Source organism: Prunus dulcis, chromosome 1 (assembly GCF_902201215.1).
Source record: "Prunus dulcis chromosome 1, ALMONDv2, whole genome shotgun sequence".
Taxonomy (NCBI): domain Eukaryota; kingdom Viridiplantae; phylum Streptophyta; class Magnoliopsida; order Rosales; family Rosaceae; genus Prunus; species Prunus dulcis.
Window position 1 is genome coordinate 20,414,463 of NC_047650.1, and position 13,210 is coordinate 20,427,672.

Consider the following 13,210-nt stretch of genomic DNA (forward strand, 5'->3'; position numbering starts at 1 on the left):
TTGCATTTGCGTACACCATTTTCTTTTTCTTTCCTTTTTCATGGTTTAGGGTTTTGACCTTACGTTCAAGGGTTGGAGATCCACTTGGGGGGAACAAAATCTCTGAGGAAATATATTTAGCTTTCTTCGTTTGTCAAGTTGATCAAATTTCAAACATGAAATGAATTTCTTCCACGCATTTTCTTCCTCACTGTGTGTATATTATTCCAATTCCAACAGTTAGTGTCAACCAAAGGCGCATGTCGACCCATGACAAATCAACTAGTCTATACCTTTGAGCCAAAGCAAAACCATGAAAAGCACATATCAAATCGATCAGCTTTTTCGACCAAAAAAAAAAGAGGATCAGCTTTTTGGGGTTGCATCCATGGGACATGTGTCGTTGTGATTGGTAGTATGACACGAGAAGCTCTTTTGACTTGTGTATGTGTCACACTCTTGTGATATGAATCATTGAAGTTCTTGGGGATTTCAACGCTTAAAAGCTAATCACTAGCTAAAAACATACATACCAAGCTTCCTCCACAAAGAAAGAACCCAAAACACCATTAATATATATACTCCTCTGAATTTTTGTTCGTCTCTTTTCATCTTTGTCCTCCTGTATATGGAATAAAAAGAAAAATACAATGCGACCTCATTTGGTTCACGGAACGAATTTAAGAGGAAATTATTTTTCGTGTCATTTTTCAAAAGATGGGAAATGGAAGATTTTTTTCTCACGTTTGGTAATACTGGAAAAATAACCGAAAGATATCACTTTATTTCATTCCCCATATTTGTTTTGAATAGGAATTGAAAACAAAGTTTGTATACATTTTCAATTACACCCATATTAAATTAAATAAAAAAAGAATGCATTTAATGATATATTGTAATTCTAAATTGTTAATAGGGACAAAATGGTCATGAAAAATGTTTAATTTAATATTGGCTTATTTTTCCAAACTTTCCCATGAGGAGAAAAAACAAAACCCAAGTTGGGAGGATGGCTTTACTTTCCCCTTTACTTTCCCATGGGCCAGACAATGATTTCTCATGCCTAAACTTACCAAACATGGAAAAACAATTGATTTTCCATCCCCAAGTCTCATTTCCCATGAACTAAATGGGGCCTGCATGGAGAACCTGGATTGGACATGTCAACCATTGAAGCATATATCTTATCTTGTTGGCATTTACAGGCCAACTTGGTAAATTGCATTTTAGTTTTCTTTTCACCTTTTCTTTAATTTCTTTCTCTCCTGGACCTCCCTTTTTTAGCCACCATACATTTGGAATTAATCCAAATGGGGGGAGTTCCATATTATCAATTGTTAGATCGAGTTGTGGACTCTCAATTTTAAGTCTGAAAACGATTGAAAGCAAAATTAAAGGTCTTACGTAGTTAAATGTTACAAAGCGTCACATAATTTTGACATCATTTCTGTTAAAAAGCAGCTGCAAATCCTCCGAGTCAGAGGAAAAACACAAGTATTTCAATTTCTCTCATATTAATATGGAAAATGAATTCGATTAAGATACTATCCTCAGCTTGGCCAAGATGACCCCCTAACCCCCAAACAGGAGAAACACTTGTGTGAAACGGGTATAGCAAAAGGCCAATTACGACATGTCACTTGTAATAACTTTTTCACGTGTCAAAATGTGATTGACTGGTGAAAGCATAACAGTGCAAATCTCTGTTTTACACAGGTTTTTTATGTCCAAACAAAACAAGCAAGAGACATTAACTTAAGGAGAAATGTAACAAATTTCACAGCTCTTTAATTTATTCTTTGTAAGATATTATAAGAAAAATAAAATAAATGTGAAGAAAGGTTTTGTAATAACCCAAAACAAAATATCAAAAAAGTAACAAAATATATAAAAAGTAGGATTAATATCTTCTAGCAAAAAGACAATTTTGCCCTCGCATTATTTAATAAGGAAAAAGTTAACTTTTTGATCAAGAAAGAATTTGGCAATTCCGCTTGCGCTGTTGCGTAGAGCACGGCGAAACGAGTCCGTAGACACGGAGTAGACTCGAATCGGAGTTGTAACGAAGAAAATACGATCAAAATACCGCGAAGGGCAAAATGGTAATTTAGACAAAAAGTCAGATTTTTATCTCTTTATCCCTTCTCTCTCCTCATTTCTTTCTCCTCTCTCTCTCTCTCTTCTCCCGATTCGCACCGCCGCCTGACCTCCGCGCCTTCTCGACGTCGCCCCGGCCGCCACAGGTCGAACCGATCTCCTCCGCTGGTACCAAACTGACCACCACTCACCCACCGTCCTTCCCCGACCCGTCGCCGCCCTTGCCGTGGCCGGAGCTCGCCGGAAACTGCAAATCTTTGCCGGATTGTCATCTAATCTTCCAGCTCTTCGTTCTCCCTCAATTCTCTACCAAATCGATCGAGTAAGGTATGGTTTCTCAGCTATTTTTCATGTTCTAACTGATGGATGTATGGGTTTTAATCGATTTTGGCTCTAGAACACTCGATTTTCAACTTGAAAATTGGCCGAACTTCGGCCGCCGTGATCGGCCATTTCCGGTCACTTTTTGGCGTATGCCCAAGAACAAAAGTGACTCCAAATGGGGTGTTTTACCTAGGATAGGAGTTTGAAGTCCTGGTTCCGAGATTTTCCGGCAACCCATAATTGCTTTGGACACCCAATCTGCCCGCCCGTGTGGCGGATCGTGGGCAAGGGTGGTGGACTGACTCTATGTAGTTTTGCGATCCTCGTGTCGTTACAAGCGCGTAGGATTTCGCGGATCTCAATTTGGAGTCCGTTTGAGCCCCGAACGGATTTTTTATATCGCGCGATACTTGGGTACAGTGTCGTCAAATCGTTGGATCGCACTCAATTTTGGATATGTCATACTACATGATTTCAGAATCGTGTAGGATTCGACAGATTGCAAATCCGAGTCCCGGATACTCCAAAATCGCGAACCCTAGGGCTAGGGTTTGGATTTTAAGCGATAACATGATTTTGGCCAATCCGACCGTCCGTTTCGGACCAAATTCGCGGAACATGGTTCCTTCTCTATGAGGAACCTTCAGAGAAGCCCAGATTGGCCATCGGAGATCGTGGACCCCACGGGTCCCTGATCGGCCGGTCTGACAGTTTATCGCTTAGTAAAACTTCAGGTCTTTCAAGGCTGTTTTAATTGTCTGAAAGGTTAAGCGGGCATATGAGCGACTTTAAAATGTGTACACGCATTTCTAGGAGCCGGGGCAAGGTGTTTAATTTAAATTCTATTATTGAGCAGTTTTATTAATTTTATCTTTATGGGTAATCAGGCACCAGAGGCCCGGCATAACCACAAGAGGGACCTTCAAGAGGTCCAGCTAGCTCAGACCAGCAGTGAGTGGACTTTCTTTCATAAAGGATTTTATATAAATAAGTTATATAAATGAGTTTACGTAAATGATTTTATATTGATTTTATATAAATAAGTTTTTATAAATGAGTTTATCTGAATAAATTCCAGTATTTGATCTTGAATAAGTGTTATTACATGTGTTCCGACCATTAATTGTAGCATAAAATATCTTTACTTTTATATTACTTAGTTGAGCAGCAGACTTGAGATTTGTGATACAGAAATAGCAGCTTAACTCAGATCTATCAGATTTCAGAGAAATATCAAGTTTTTCTAAAATAGTTGTTTTAGAACCACCATGTACCCGCCTTTTATTTGGTGATTACCCTCAGACGGACCGATGTCTATGGACATCCAGTCTGTTTACAGTTCAATCAGTGCACTTGACTTTGCCTTACGAATTTCGGGGACGCTCGGACCGTGAGTGCCAGGATTTGCGGCTCGGCAGACTTTGTGTCCCGAGAACTGCCAGGATTTGCGGCTCGGCTGACTCTGTGTCCCCGAGACCTGCCAGAGCGGCTCGAGTCGACTTGGTGTCATTGAGACCTGCCGGCGGATCAGGCTGACCATAGTCCCCTGTATCTTGCCAGTTTGCAGTTCGGATAGACTGCGTGTCGCCCGAGACCTGCCAGGGGAATTGACGGATTGACAATGGTACAATTAGGTGGTAGTTTTAAAGGAATTTGAGCACTTTTACACAGCTATTGATTTCAATCATTTTATATCAGTTTTCTCATTATTCGTGCATGTTTATATCTCCATATAATTGTTCAGTTTTACGAATTTATATACATACAATTATATATATATATGTGTATATATTTAGATGAAGACCTTATATTAAATACAGGCGAACTTTAGCTTTACTTATCAAGTTATTTTACCATGGGGGTTACTATGATTATAAACTGTTTTCAAGAACCTTATGTTTGGTCCACTCACAAACTTTCAACTTGTTTTTTCGCTCCCAGGCTGTAGAAGTGCGCAGGATCCACCACCGGGCCATTCCTAGTTTCCGCGCCACCAAGTAAGGTAGAGTTTTGTGGAAAAGTCCTTGAAACCCTTGTAAACTTTAGAAAATGCTCTGATATCTAGTTTTAGTGGAAAACTGGAGCTGGTGAATACTTGGTTATTTTATTCTAGCAGTTGGTGTGGATTTATTTAATTGTTTAACAGGTGGAAGATTTTGGGTTTGGTCAAAATATAGGGGAGACTCTGCCGAATTTTCGGCAGAAGTCCGGGGAAAGTTTTCATAGTAATTGTAGCATGAAGGATAAAATGGTCATTTGTGCCCGACAGTTGCCAGATGTCGGACACACACAGGGCTTGGTTCGAATTCCAAAATGGAATTGGGATCGGGTCCTGTCAGGTTTTGTGCGCTTTGAGTCTTAACAGCTACTAATTAATCATTAAGAATCAGTTTCACTTGACCATGCTTATTCTACAAAAAATACTTCCTTAACCAATTGCCCCATCGGCAGTTATACAAGTAGACCCATCCTCCAAAAAATACGCTTTCCATATGCAGTGGAATCCACCGCAGAGGGTCAAAAGCGGTTGATCGATTTTAAACCCATAAAAAGCAACAAGGTGGTCCAAGGACCACAAATTGCAGAAAAAATATGTGGTGAATTGGAAGTTCACACGAAATCCAAATTCAAACTCATCCCCACTGGCGGGAAGACTACGATCAATAACACTGTCTTCGGATCGGCAATCGAAGTCCAACCTTTTATTGTCCAAGTTGTTAACAATGCGTACAAAGAACTTCTTAAAGGGTGTGACATGCTTGTCGCCTTGGGTTTCCACGAAAATTGAAGATGAAGCCTAAAATAATTGACGGAGGGCAGAGTTGGATGTGGCGACACCGCTTTGCTTTTGTGGGAAGATAGCTTTCTTACAAACTTCATGGACCGAGGCCAACCAACTTCGAAGATTCCATGTTTGTCCAAACTCATCAGGGGTAAGTTTTGTTGTTCAAAGTCTATGAATTGGGTTAAATTTTTCTTATTAATTGCTATTAATGGTTGATGCAGAGGAGGAAAAAAGGATGTAGGTTTTTTGTTTGGGTGGATGTTGAATTTCCACCTCAAGAGAAGGCTCTGGTGAGTTGGCTACTTAGAAGATTGAAGGAACTTGAAAAGGACGTTGGGCGTTGTCAATCAAGAGAAAGAAAGTTAATGAGTTGGCTTATTCTTTCATGGGGTTTAGTAATGTTGTTGTTTTGGCAATGTCTGTAACAGTTGCCACAAAATGTGGCCATTGCAATGGAGGAATTAGGCAGATTTTAGAAGTCTGTATTTTGCAACTGTATGTAAAATATCATGTATTGGCACATATGTAATGATGGAGGAACATGGTTTGATTTTGCAATTGTATGTAACAATGTATTGGTACTTATCTAATGAATGTGGTTTTTTTAAGCACAATGTGGGAGTCAGTTTTTGGATTTTGGTACTTCTGTAATGGTATACAACAGTACCTCCAACACTTCCTAGAAGGTACAAAAAAGAGTATACAAATCAACTTATCTAATGAATACATGGAAACAGTTCATAACACTGATCAAAATTGCACCAAGCTGGAAACAATTTATAACACTAATCAAATCCTTACAGTTTATAACATCCATCAACTCCTCACAATTTATAACATTACTTTCAATCTGGACCTAAGATCAAAATGAATACTAGTACTTGATATAAGTTTGTCCTTCATAGTTGGACTTGCAAAATAATAGTTCAATCAAAAGCCCCATTTGAAAAGGTTGTCCTTAACACTTGTCCTTAACACTTGGACTTGCAAAATAACAGTGGAATGAAAAGGTCTTCATAAGAGGCATTTTAACAAAACATAGAACACTTGCACATCATCAGAATTTCCAAGGCTGATAACCATCCAACAAATCCTTTCGATTGGTAAATTTCTTCCTCTTAGTAGGAGATTTGAACCTCTTTTTGTTTGTAGCACTGCGTGTGATGAGCTTGCACTTGGTTGAGATCCATGCACAGTTTGAGAAGTTTGGGCAGGTTGAGAACATTGGTCAATTTGAGATCCTGGACAAGCTTGCACAGATTCACTTCCTTACACAGATTGAGATCCTTGCACAGTTTGAGAACCATCCTTCATTTTGGTAAATTTAATCCTCATTGCGAGAGACTTGAACCTCTCTTTTTTGGCAGTTTGAGAAGCTTGGGTAGTTTGAGAAGTTGGGGCAGTTTTAGAAGCTTGGGCAGTTTTAGAAGCTGGGGCAGGTTGAGAAGCTTGAGCTGTTTCAAAAGCATGTGCAGTTTGAGAACATTGGGCAATTTCAGAACACTGGCCAGTTTCCAACCTTCTTCTGACCTAAAAATTGAAGCACAAGGCAATTTACATCAATTACATCCCATACCTTTTCCTTTAAATATATATCAAAGAAAAGTCATTTATAGGTTTCTTGGCTCTTGATTGTCTTGTAACCCTTTTAGTTGATGTCGTGTCAATTGTTTTCTTCACCTTTGGTTTACATGGGACCTAACATAAGAAGAGAATCACTTGAAAATAAATAATAAAGATCCAAAACAAATATGCATTGCCAATGTATGGCCTCCTTATCTACAAAGTGAATACTGGGTTTCCAAGTTATACCTCTGCAACTTGGCGGTTGTAGGATTAGATTTGAGTGGTTGTTCACCTGCTGACCTCATCCTCTTCTTCCTTGGTCTCCCAGGTTGTTTGTGATAAAGTGGTGGCATCAAAGGAGGCCTATGACACTTATATCACAAGTCTTCACTTGTCATTGGGTGAACCATTGGACTGTAAGCTCTCATAAAGGCTTCCTTCTTGTAACAAGCATCAACATAAGCAATATGATCCCCATTTAATTGCCCAATGACAGCACAAGCATGCTTGCATGGGATCCCAGTGATATCCCATCTCCTACATGAACAACTATGCCTTGCCAAATCAACCACAACCTGACTTCCATCCTGGTTTTTGACCGCATATAAACTCTCCCCAGCAAGCTTTGGAATGCACCAAGCTGATTCTTTTTTCGTTTTCTCCAAAATACCAAAAATCCTTGGACCAATGTCATGTTTCCATCTCTCACAATATGCTCTTCTAGTTGTCATTAACAACATAATATAGTATTTAATCCTCTCTAGCATGGTTAAAATGGGTTTGTCTCGAACTTCTACAAGGGCACCATTAAAAACCTCACACATATTATTAAAAAGATGTCACACTTGGAATGAGTTTTAAAGTGAGCTCTACACCATTGTGATGGATCTAAGGCAGCCACCCAATCAAATGTAGCTCAACTGTCTCATATTTTTCATCTCAGCATCCCATCATGGGATGGTTGTGCTATTTGCGATTTTCTCCATTTGCAATTTCAACACCAATCCTCTGTGACTAGCCAGCAAAAAATTTGTGTCTAAATGTTTGAGGCAGTGTCTATGCTCAGCGTTTGAAAAATTATCATGTACTGCATCAATCAAGCCTTTTTGCTTATCTGTGATAAATGCTGGAGAAAGATGGATATGAGAGAATATGGAAGAGAGTTTTAAGCAGAAAAATTGAAGATTTATTGATTTCCTAAAATTGATTACAACACTAGGCCATCTTATTGTCTATTTATAATAACATTCAGATCTTTTCATAGCAGACATAACTCTTGGATTAGTTCCAAGAGTTGCAGACACAACTTTAGACTTCTAATGAGATACAACTCTTCCTAAACATAGCTCTTCTCAAGAGAGACAATTCTACTTAACAACTTATACATCTTACAAAGAGAAAATGAATTACGTTTAACATTCCTTTTTAATGCATTTGTCTTGCTACATTTAGCTTTTCTCTTAAATAGTAGAACTTCTCTCTTGGAAGTGCTTTTGTTAAAACATCTGCAATTTGCTCATCAGTAACACAGAATTTCAATTCAATCTCTCCATCTTCAACCAATTTTCTGATAAAATGATGACAAAGTTCTATGTGCTTTGACATGCTATGAAAGACTGGGTTCTTTGTCATGGCAATTGTGGACATGTTATCACAGTACAAATTTATTGGAGTGTTTTGTTCTTGACGAAGATATGCTAATATTCTTCTAATCCAAACTGCTTCACATGCTGTACTTGTGGCTGAAATATATTCTGCTTCGGCTGTTGATATGCCACTATACTTTGCTTATTCTACGACCATGATATAACTTTACTTCCCAAGAAAAACACATGCCCATATGTGCTTCTTCTATCATCAATTGCATCAGCCAATCACTGTCTGTGAACCTAACTAAAATGCTTTCTTTCTCTTGTGTATATTTGATGCCATATCCTTTGGTTCCGTGCACATATCTTAGTATTCTTTTAACAGCAGCAAAATGATGATTACTTGGATCATTCACGAATCGAGATACAACACTAACTGCATGAACTATGTCTAGCCTTGTATTAGATAAAGAAATCAATGAGCCAACAATACTTCTATACATAGAAGCATCAGCTCTTGGTGTTCCATCATTACTTGAAAGCTTTAAATTGATTTCCATTGGAGTGTCCATTGTCTTGCAGTTCAACATATTGAACCTTTTCAAGAGATTTTCTGTATACTTTTCTTGATACATAAAAATCCCTTTTTCCGATTGTTGGACTTGAATTCCTATAAAATACTTCATAGAACTCAAATCAGTGATCTCATATTCTTTCATCATGTCCTTTTTGAATGCTTCTACCATCCTTGGTTTGGTACTTGTATAATTCAAGTCATCAACATAAAGACACACAATAAGAAAATCATGTGTACCTTTTTTCTTGAGATAAAGTCATGGCTCACTTGGACTTCTTACAAATCCATTTTGACGGAAATATTGATCAATTTTGCTATTCCATGCTCTTGGCGCTTGCTTTAAGCCGTATACTGCTTTCTGAAGTTGACAAACTTTGTCTTCATTTCCCTTTTCAATATATCCTTGCGGCTGCTCCACGTAAACTTTTTCAAGTTCTCCATTCAGAAAAGCGGACTTGTCATCCAATTAAAAAACTTGAGTTTTCAATTGTGCTGTCAAAGCCAACACAGTTTGTATAGTTTCTATTCGTACAACTGGAGCAAACGTTTCATTGAAATCTATTACAGGTTGTTGAGAGTAGCCTTTGGCAACCAGCCAAGCCTTATGCTTTTGGATTGAGCCATCTTCATTGTATTTTGTCTTGTAGATCCATTTAAGTCCAATGATGTCCTTTGATTTAGGCCAATCAACAAGCTCCCACATAGAATTTTTCTTGATAACTCTAATTTCTTCTTCCATTGTGTCTTGCCAAATTTTTTCTTTCACTGCTTCTTCAAATTTTTGAGGCTCCAAAGCACTCAAAGCAAGATTACACTACTCATATATGTCTGCCAATGAATGCATTCTTGCGTTTAGTCTAGGAGTTGAATATGGTGAACTAGGATCAGATGTTCTTGCACTTGGAATTGGACTTCTTGCCCTTGAAATTAGACTTTGGGGCCCTTGAAATTAGACTTTGGGGCAGCAGAAATTCTTCTAAATTTGATGTTTCTAGTTCCAGTAAAAAACTATGTATTTCACCTTGTTTGTTTTCCCATCTCCATACCTTGAATTCATCAAAAATAACATCTCTAGAAATTACCAACTTATTAGTTCTTGGGTCAATCAATCTGTATGCCTTGGACTTGTCACTATAGCCCACAAAAATATATTTTTCACCATTTTCATCAAACTTTTGTCTCTTTTGAGAAGGAACATGTGCATAGGTTATGCAACCAAAGATCTTAAAGAAATCAACATTTGGCTTAAAAATGAGTTATATCCTTGACAGACTTGGTAGGTGACCTGTTGAGAATAAACATTGAGGTATGAATTGCTTCAGCCCAAAACACATTTGGCAGACCTTTTGCTTTTAACATGCTTCTTGCCATTTCCACAATGGTTCGATTTCTTTGTTCCACAACACCGTTTTGCTGTGGAGTGTAGCTTGCCGTCAATTCTCTTTTTATTCCATTGCTTTTGCAAAATTCTGAAAATTCATTTGATGCGAACTCTCCACCACGATCAGTTCTCAATGTCTTCAGATTGTATCCACTTTGTTTCTCTCCACAGGCCTTAAATTGCTTGAAAAAAGAGAATGCTTCTGACTTTTATCTAGAAAATGAACCCACATCATCCTGCAATAGTCATCAACAAAGAGAAGAAAGTATTTCTTGCCATTAAAAGATGGTGTTCGAGTCGGCCAGCATATATCTGCATGTACCAATTCAAGAGGGGCTGTTGCTTTCCATGTTGATTCTGAAAATGGTAAGCGGTGAAATTTTCCAAAAATACAACCTTCACATATTTCTTTCTAGACTAAACAGAAGGAAGGCCAACCACCATATCTTTCTGGTGTAAGAGCTGTAGACTTCTTTGATTTAGATGTCCGTATCTCATATGCCACAATAGTGATTCTTCTACATTTTCAGCTTCTAAAACATAGTTTTCTTTTGATGTCATGATCAACGGAGAGACTTGGTTTGCCATCATTTTTATCTTAGCCATTACAGTGTTATTCTTTTTATCAGAAATAACACAGTGATCATCATCAAATTTAACAGAGAAGCCTTTTTGTAGGAGTTGTCCTACACTTAATAAATTTTGTGCCAAGTTAGGAACATATAGCACATCATAGATTAGTTTTGGTGCACCTTCTCGAATTTGAACAGAGATAATACCCTTGCCTTCCCGTTGTGAAGCTTTCCATCTCTGAGCTTGACTTGTGAATTCACATTTTCTTCAAATTTGACAAAACATTGTCTGTTTCCCATCATATGGTTACTGCATCCGCTATCCACGTACCATATATCTTTTGGTTCTTGACGAGCACTGAGACATGTATAAAATAGTTGCTCTGGAGAGTCATTATTTTCTGTGAAATTGGCTTCATTATTTTTCTAATAACTGCAATCTCTTTGAGAATGGTTGGGTATTTTGCATCGGGTACACCTATACCGACAATCTGCACTTTTGTGCCCAGTCTTTTTACAAACATGACATTCAGGGACAAGGTTACCATTCTGGTTGTTTTGATGGCTGTGTCCTTGCTGATTGTTGTTGTTATAGTTGCCTTTGTTGTAATTCTTCTGTCAATGAGATTCTCCTTAAAAACTTTTTCTGTTTTGGGATTTTTGAGATTCTCCTTTTTGTTTGTCTTCTTTTTCCTTCAAATCCAATTTGGATTGAAAAGCTTGCTCCAAGGATTGGTATGTAGACCTATTAATCCTTTTTTTTTTTCATGTGCTTCCAAAGAACCAATTATTCATGGAGCGAAAGTGCAGCAAGATCTTTTGGACTCCTCTATTGCTGCAACAACATGATCAAACTTTGGCGGTCGACTACGAGAGTTTTCTCTACAATTTTCTTGTATGGAATTGTATCCCCATAACTTCTAATTTGGTTAACAATTCCAGAAACTTTTGTGAAGAAAACCTGAATGGACTCATTCTCCTTCATTAATAAATTATCAAACTCTCGCCACAAGGATTGGAGTTTGATGGAGATCACTTTCTGTGAACCTTGGAACTCAATTTTGAGTATTTCCTAAGCTTCTTTTGATGTAGTTGTAGAAAGTAATCTTGGAAAGAGATTTTTGCTTACTCCCTGTTGAATTAGGAATAAAGCCTTGGCATCGGTTTTCCTATTTTCTTTAACTGCTTGCTACTATTCCGATGTCGCTTTTCCCGTCGAAGTTTTTTCCGGTTCCTCGTAATCATCTTCTACAAGATCCCAAAGATCTTGAGAGATGAACAAGGTCTTCATTTGTAGGCTCCACTATTCATAATTCTTTCCATCCAAAATAGGCATTAAATTTTGAATATTTCCAATAGTTGAGGAATTTGAACTTGATGCCATGATTAACACAGCGGAGGGATCGATTGGCTCTGATATACCAAATTTGTTGGAGAAAGATGGATATGAGAGAATATGGAAGAGAGTTTTAAGCAGAAAAACTAAAGCTTTATTGATTTCCTAAAATTGATTACAACATTAGGCCATTTTATTGGCTATTTATAATAACATTCAGATATTTTCATAACAGACATAACTCTTGGATTAGTTCCAAGAGTTGCAAACACAACTCTAGAATTCTAATGAGATACAACTCTTCCTAAACATAGCTCTTCTCAAGAGAGACAACTCTACTTAACAACTGATACATCTTACAAAGAGAAAATGCATTACGTTTAACAATAAAGACATATCATGTGTTGTTTTCGATTCCAAGGTCCTCTGCCAACAGTTGACAAAACCATGACTATGTTTCATAATTCTCCACCTCAGCTACTGCATACACAATAAGATACATGCCATTGTTAGGATCCACACCAACAGTAAATAACAATTGTCCAGGGTGATGACATTTGATATGACAAGCATCAAATCCTATCACTGACCTACATCCCTGCAAAAACCCTTGTTTAATTGCAGCCAAACAAATGTAAATCCTCTGAAAGTGTCCTCAGTGATGGATGTTGCTTCTGCCTTGCCCTATATATTTGGGATTTAAAAGCTATCACAAACAAATCTTCTTGTATTTGTTGCTTAAAAGTTCCCATATCCCAATTATGCAGTCTAGACAGTTGAGTTAGCATGAAAGTTGTGGTCAACTGTCCCACAATCATGCACGTTAACAAACTTCTTCACTTGAACCCATTCACTGTTGAAGCAAAACAAACCCAGTTGCAATTCCCTGCACGCACTTCCCTCACCCTATCACGATCATTGCATTTGAATTTAATCATCCTCTTGTTCATAATTGAATAGTTCCTAATTGCTTTCCTAAATAGGTCAGTGGTTGCAAATCTTAA